We start from the raw sequence: 7,587 nt of genomic DNA, 5'->3' as shown, positions 1-7,587 counted from the left end.
GGGGGGGGGTTTTGGTAAGCGTTGAGTTTGAATGCTAACTTCCAATAATAGCCTACCAACGTGGTGTTTGTAGCACTTCAATTCCGTATTAGTCGGTGATGCCTGGCGCGTCTTACCTGTGCCAAATTGCGGGGGGGGGGGGGCTTCTGGGTGAACGACATTTGTTGTCGTCACATGATCATTGTTCAACTTTGACCCTGGATGGATGGACGGAGGGATAGATAGATAGATAGATCGATAGATAGATAGATAGATAGATAGATAGGCCTAAATATAGAGATATATAGATAGATAGGCCTAGATAATATCGGATTTTATCACATTTTTGTCATTTAATCCAGATCAAAGGCACTCTATGGGAATACTGAACAATTAATTATCCATAAATGATATATCATTTGAAAGTGTGTTTTCTCTACTTTAATATGAAAGTAACTTGAAATTGACACTTTTCATTTATTTTCAAGTTTTTTGACATTATTTAAAATATGACCAAAATGCAGCTTTTTTCTTATAATTCTTGGTAGAATTCCGGCCTATTCAAAAAAAAATTCTGGTAGCTAAAGGGTTAAATAAATCTTCAGATGTTTCCAAGGAGGTCTACATAAGGTCTTACCAGAAATTCTCTAAGCTATGAGATAGGCATCTCTCATTGGCTCCCATTATAGCCCCGTTGGCGAACGCAGCCAAGTAAAAGATGAATGGGAGCCTATTGGGCTAAATGGCTCAGCAGGGATTTGTGACGATTCTGTTCTCTGGTTTGTAAAGATGTGTGCACATTCTGTACCTTATCATGGAAGTTGTATTAGAAGTGAAGTTAAAGGTTCCTGACATGGCTTTGTTCTCCCAAAGACGTGTTAGTTTTGTCCTGCAACACGCTAGCATTCGGCTAATACCTGCTGGCTGAGGAATCTCTGCGACTATTCACGACCAGAGCTGACGAGAGACGTACTCTGACTGATCCTCCTAGCAGAGACATCTACGGTCACACACCTCAACCCCCACCACCGTCCAACATGTTAATTGAAGGTGCCCAAATTCTTAAGGATGAGCACAGTCATTTCCTTTACGCAATGTACACATGCCGCTTTTCCACCACCTTAAATGCAATAAATAACAGGTGTCCGCAACAATCCTAACATAATTTAAACACATCGACTTCTGAAGTCAGCCTTAAAACTACAAAACAAATGGCGTAGTGCCGTAAAGTCGATTGTCACGTGTTATGTCATTGCTATAGTTGAAATAAGGGTCATTTTCACGAATCTAACACTTGACAAGATGCAAAAGTGTCGGCAAATGCTTTCACTTACTCATATCTATCGAACGCGACTCCATTGTTTCCAGGGGGAAAAAACCACACGGGCAGATAGTTCTATGAGAAGCGTACAGCCCCATTGGCACCCATTCATTATTTACTTGGCTGCGATAACATAGCTGCAGTGCCACTCCTGGCCACACCAGCTAGTGGTCGTTCTTGTACAAGATTCCATTTTCTTTGGTCTTACTTAGGCCTACTGTATCATTGGATGTTTCATATGGGCGTGTTCTACTTACTTCCTACTTTGAGGAACAGAGGAGAGGCGGGTTTATCAACAAGCAAGCATGGCTTGTGTTTTCATCACTGAGAATGGTCAAAGCAAAACGGAGTTGCTGAATTGTGGAAATTACATCTTCTATTCGATTCTATTCGATTGCAAATGAATTGCTACGCGAGAAGAGAAGCGCCGTCTGTGCTTGGTAGTCGGGACACGGACGGTCATCATCCAGGCGGTCATCGCCCTCAGAGCTTCTGTTTGTTTCAATTTTCTGGCTAGAAGGCTACGATGCTATGCAACGCACACATCCCTCTTTATGGCGAAAGTAGCCTTCATTAAACACAATCATTGACACAATATGTTTTGCATGAACGGGAAATGGGTTACTTTGGACTAGTAGCATGTTAAATCAAAATGTAGCCTAACGGTAACCTAGCTTGATGACATTTGTTTACATTCTGTCTACTACACTCTGGCAGCAATAATTTATATTATGACATTGACATATTTTGTTTGGAGAGTGGACAAGACTTTGTTGACGTGCATTCATTAGCATTCATGTGAATACACCTCCCAAGTAGGCTATTATCTGATCTCTATTGGGAGTTAGCATAACAATATACTAGCTAAGTAGCCTTTTTATCACATGCATTCACTGGACGTGGTCCTGTAACTCTACCAGGATGTGGCAGCTGACAGAACTAATTGCGGGGAAATAAATACCCACAGTAGAATGCCAGATTTACCACTTTATCAAGTTTTGCATGACAATAAAACTAACAGTGGTTTTGTCTTGATACGGTGATGATGGCCTGAATTCACCCCAACATGTTTTCACATGGGCATAGTTATTAGGCCTAGTAAGGTAGTTAGCTGAGGGAAGGAATTATTTCCTGAAACCTTTAACTGCATATAGGGGTCGACCGATACAGGTTTTTTAATGGCCGATGCGATACCGATATTTTTCCATCACCCTTGGCCGATACCCGATTTCCGATACCCGATACGCCGATGCCGATATTGTTAAAAAAAAGTGTTAAAAATGACAAAAATCAGTACTGTACCACTTAAAAAAAAAATCCTATCCCATCACCTTTTCATCACACCATAACATGAATAACAGGAAAATAACTGTCATGTACAAAGCACATTGAGCAACTAGTTTTTCAAGCATCTGTAGCCTATACTGTATTATAGCCACATAAAAAGGTATACATAAGGTATTACAAATTCAAAGGACTGTGGCTTGACAGTGGTACAATAGCATAGAGCTTGACTGTAAATTTGAAAAATGTTGGGGATGACCAAGATTATTATGGGTTTAAATATGTATGCCTATTTTTTCACCTGTATAGGTGTACTTGATTTACTAGGGCCTTTCACAAAATAAATCAAATCAACTAAATAACAAACAAAAGCCCAAAATAACAAACCAAAGAAATGCAAACAAAACACATAGACAAGTAAAACCATTTTCTTATTTTCATATTATAAAATACATTGCAAAGAATGCCACCGGTAAAAACACCCCTGTTCAAAATGGTTTGGTCCGCCAAACGGCGGACACCCCTCTATTTTACTCAGATTGGAACATTCACTTGTTGCTGAACGAGGAAGTGGCAGCATGCCGGTGACCTGATCTGTTAAATGTTACAGAACTGTTTTACACAGTATTTCTTATCAAATAAACTTCTATGAATTGAAATAGCCAGTTTGCAAGTGATATTTGTTACTCATTAGAGATCGCTAAACAGATGGAAGTTGATAAATGAATGACGCTACGAAATGCGTATTTTGAAACGCGGTGGAAATGTACACTGAAACATGCTGGAAGGCACTCGTTACAACGCTAGGTAAGAGTTATGGCAAATGGATGTGATAAATGACCGAACAATGAACCAGGGAAATAAAAACAGTAGTTTACCCTCGTTGGAAGAGCTGGTTGGTTGCTCAACGAGATGGCTGCATTATGCAGTCTGCATGCTGGTGAGTTGAATGCTACAGAAATGTTTTACAAGAGGCTATTTTAATTTAGCCAGTTTGCAAGTGATGTTTGCTACCTATTAGATGTCGCTAAAAAAGATTGAAGTTGATACATGAATGACGGTATGAAATGCGCGTTTTGAATGGCTGTGGAAATTAGACACTGAAACATATGCGGGTAGACACTCAGTTACAACGGTAGAAAGATGGCAAATGGTGGTTATTGACTGAACAATGAACCAGGGAATAGGGTTGTGCCGATAGACGATATCATCGTCCATCGGCGATGGACAGCTGGCATCACGATGGACGGCAAACATCGTGATGCCAAGGAATCTTGTACTTGTGTATTTTTGAAGCCGCTTCAAATTACGGTACTTGACATCACATTACCGTAAAATCCGTAGTAGTAGCAGCGGTTTTCAAGACAAGTTGTGAACACAAGCCCCAAGCGGAGTGAATTATATAACTACGAAAAAAGCACAATGGAATTAAAAAAAAAACTTGTGAACTAAGCCCAACTATTGTTTGCTGCAGATGTATGTAAGTAGGCCTAAGTGATATCGTTCATTTATTTCTGTGACCGAAGTTGTTGACTACAAAGGGGACTCTTTACGCATTATCTAGCTGGCTCCTCCGGAGTAACATGACGATAAGCAACACGTTCGGCAATTGCGACAGTTTAACATTTCATGTTTAACAGTTCACCTCAAAATGTTTAATCGCTATTCGCGGTGGAGATGTCTTGTGAAGCAGCCCCTCAAGAGTGTACACTTCTGATAAGCCCACTGTCAGTTCTAAGGTGAGCAAGCGGTTCCATGTCCGCCCACTCGTCTTCATGGCTTCACCGCTAGAACTATCCATTGATCAACTCCATTGATGAGGGGGAAAAAAGTCTCGATATGACTTAAAACAAAACATTCCTTATTCTAGTGCTAGGAATTGACAAAGTCGGGGCTAAAATCCATTGCAAAGCCTCTCGAGAGGGCACGCAATCACGCATGGGTTCTCATCTCTTTCCCATTTAGTTTTCTGGTGAGCGAGAGGGGCTAAAGTTATAGCCTACTAGCCTGTGCAAAAACGCAGCGCATAATTATGTCGTTTTAAAATAGTTACACAGATAAATAACTCACAGATCCTAACACGTTTATTGACAAGTCTCCCAAAAACGCCACGCAATGAACTGATGGTAAAGTAGCAAGCACTTGTCTTGCAGGTGACACGGGAGGAGAGACGAGAAGGGCGAGGGGGAGGGGTCAGCGGGGGATCTCTGCATCTCAGCGACCATCTCACAAAGCAGCTGAGCAAGAACGCTGAGGAGGTTTAAAAAAAAAATCCCCAGAATGTAATAATAATATTAATATATTTCACTTACTCTTAAATTAAATAGAATTAAATAATAACTTAGCTGAAGATGAATAATAAAAATAAATACAAAATATATCAATATTTTTTTAAATTATTACCCCCCCCCCCCCCCCCCCCCCCCCCCCCCCCCCCCCCCCCCCCCCCCCCCTCCCCCCCCCCCCCCCCCCCCCCCCCCCCCCCCCCACCCCCCACCCCCCCAAGACGATGTCATCGTCCATCGCATCGTCTCACTGTAAACATCGTCAGCTGTCAATTAGGGGGACATCGCCCAAGCCTACCAGGGAATTAAAATCAGTACAGAAAATGGATGGAGCTGAAACATTCTCCCTTTAGGCCTATTACATGCATGCCATGTCATTCAGTGTCCACATTAAAATAGGATGCATCTGAAAGTCTAAAACTTTGTGGCAGCCTGCAAGGCTGTTTACTTTACTCCATGAGTGGGGGAGGGGTGACGCAGCTGCGTGCATTGCGGCTCTGCCAGCAACACAGAGCTGCCCGTCTGTAGTCAAAATCTCGGGGTGGGCGTATCGGCCAAAACCGCATGCGTATCGGCCGATGCCGATACACTTCATAAACGCAAATATCGGCCCGATATATCGGCCGGCCGATATATCGGTCGACCCTTAATAGGCACCTGTAACAATTGGCTGGCTGTATAGGCCTACTAACTGTCTCCAACCCAACCATTAGTAGCCTACAGGCTATATTTCTGTAACTGGCTTACATTGCCTTACCAAGGTGCAGCCTATTGATAGTGTGAATTGTGAAATGACATTCATTGACCTGTAAAACAAAACAGTAAAACACTTCTGTTCTTTTTTGTCAGGTGGTGGGAAACTTCTCCCAAGAGTCATTACACCACCCCAGCTTGTCGGAAAGGCACCTGGCACACTGTTAATGAAGAAAGAATGACGTCCCTACTTCCAGAGACTTTGTGCACATTAACCGTTACCAGCAGTTCAGGTATTTTCCACATTGTGTACACTCAAAACATAATTCCATGAACATGATTGTGATTCAGACTATGCTTATGGTACATTTAACATGTCTTATGTGTTTATTCTGTCACAGGTTTAATACCAGGGGGCGCTTGCAAGAATCCAGTGTGATGCTGAACCTGTCCAGTGCCAGCTACTGTACTTCACAATCCAGCAGTTCTTCCACCAATTGACAGTCTTCCTCTCCTATCCCCATCTGGACTGAACATTGACAGGTCGAAATATCTATATGAAATGATAAGGTCTTTCTGTGCTGATGACATCACAAGACAATGCTGAGGTATTGCCACCAAATGGCACTTAACCATTTTGCGACTTATTGTGCGGTATGTATGCCAAGGTTTATGCACTTGAATGCACTAAATAGTAATGCGGGGATGCAGGGATGTCAAACTCCGGGGGGCACACACGCACACACACATATTAATGTATTTTAATGACTTGAACAACAGACTGTGCAGGCACATTTGAACTACAATATCTGTTGGGATTGAGTGTTTAAGATGTAAGCATTTGAGTATTGTAAGCATGTGCGCACGCATATGCACATTATCAGTAATTTTTGAATATTGAGTTTGGCCTGCAACTTGGTTCCAGATTTAAATTTCGACCCACTGTGAATTTGAGTTTGACACGCCTGCCCTAATGTAATGTAATGTACTTTGCTATAATTTCATGCTGCATGTTATAATTGTTGCATTATGAATTTGGGGAGAAACAAGTCAAACAGGCAGACAACAGATGTGTCCGTCTATGCCTGTGGTTCTCAACCTTTTTTGCCCAACTCTGCCACCTTGTGGACAAAGGAGGGAATTACATTTAAGAAACGTGTCACGAACCAATGGATGGACAAAGGCTCTTATAGAGATGTGTGACTGTGAGACGCATCTAAAAAAATGCACTAACTCTCCTTGGCCTGAGAATATTGAGCGCATTTTAGGCTATTGACGATGTCCTTGTTTGTAATTCACTTTGGATGAAAGTGTCTCCTTAATGTAATGCACATTTTCATGGGGGATTACTGGGTTTAGAATAGCTGTGTATACAGATGTGTGCATGGATGAAAAGCTAAATGGTGTTCGTAAGATAGTTGAATGTACTAATTGTATGCCTTACTGTCATTCTTTGCTGTGCCATACTGTCCGAATATTTTCATAAACACAGCAAATTTCAATCATGTTTGTCATTCCATTAATAATGCTTTAACAATTAAAATGGTTTATATTTTCAAAAACAATACAGTATTGCAATGGTTTCTGATTGCCATCTCATTCTGTAAAAGCCATTTTTGATTAAAACAAAAACTTAATTCTAACAGAAGACACTTATCCCCCAATTCTGGCCTGTCAATGGCTATCAGTCTGACAGCCTGTGACAGCTTGAATGGTAGGTGGGAGGGTTTAGCATGATGTCATGTAGAGGGAGGACTTAGCAGGGAGAGGGCTAGGTCATGTAGGGGGAGGACTTAGCAGGGGGAGGGCTATATAGTATGCAGGTGTGGGTTGGACAGAAACTTTCAGGGCTGAGTTCTCTGTTTTTTACTTTTACAAGTGAACATATTAAAATGGCCACAACTTATTCAAATATTACCAGATTCCCATGTGTGAGGTATCATGGTAAAGCTTAGAATCTCTACTTTTGGAATATATACAGTGCCCTCCATAATTATTGGCACCCCTGGTTGAGATGTGTTTTTT

Source organism: Engraulis encrasicolus, chromosome 13, assembly GCF_034702125.1.
Source record: "Engraulis encrasicolus isolate BLACKSEA-1 chromosome 13, IST_EnEncr_1.0, whole genome shotgun sequence".
In the NCBI taxonomy this organism is placed as follows: Eukaryota; Metazoa; Chordata; class Actinopteri; order Clupeiformes; family Engraulidae; genus Engraulis; species Engraulis encrasicolus.
The sequence above is the reverse complement of the archived record's forward strand: the minus strand, read 5'-3'. Positions refer to the sequence as shown.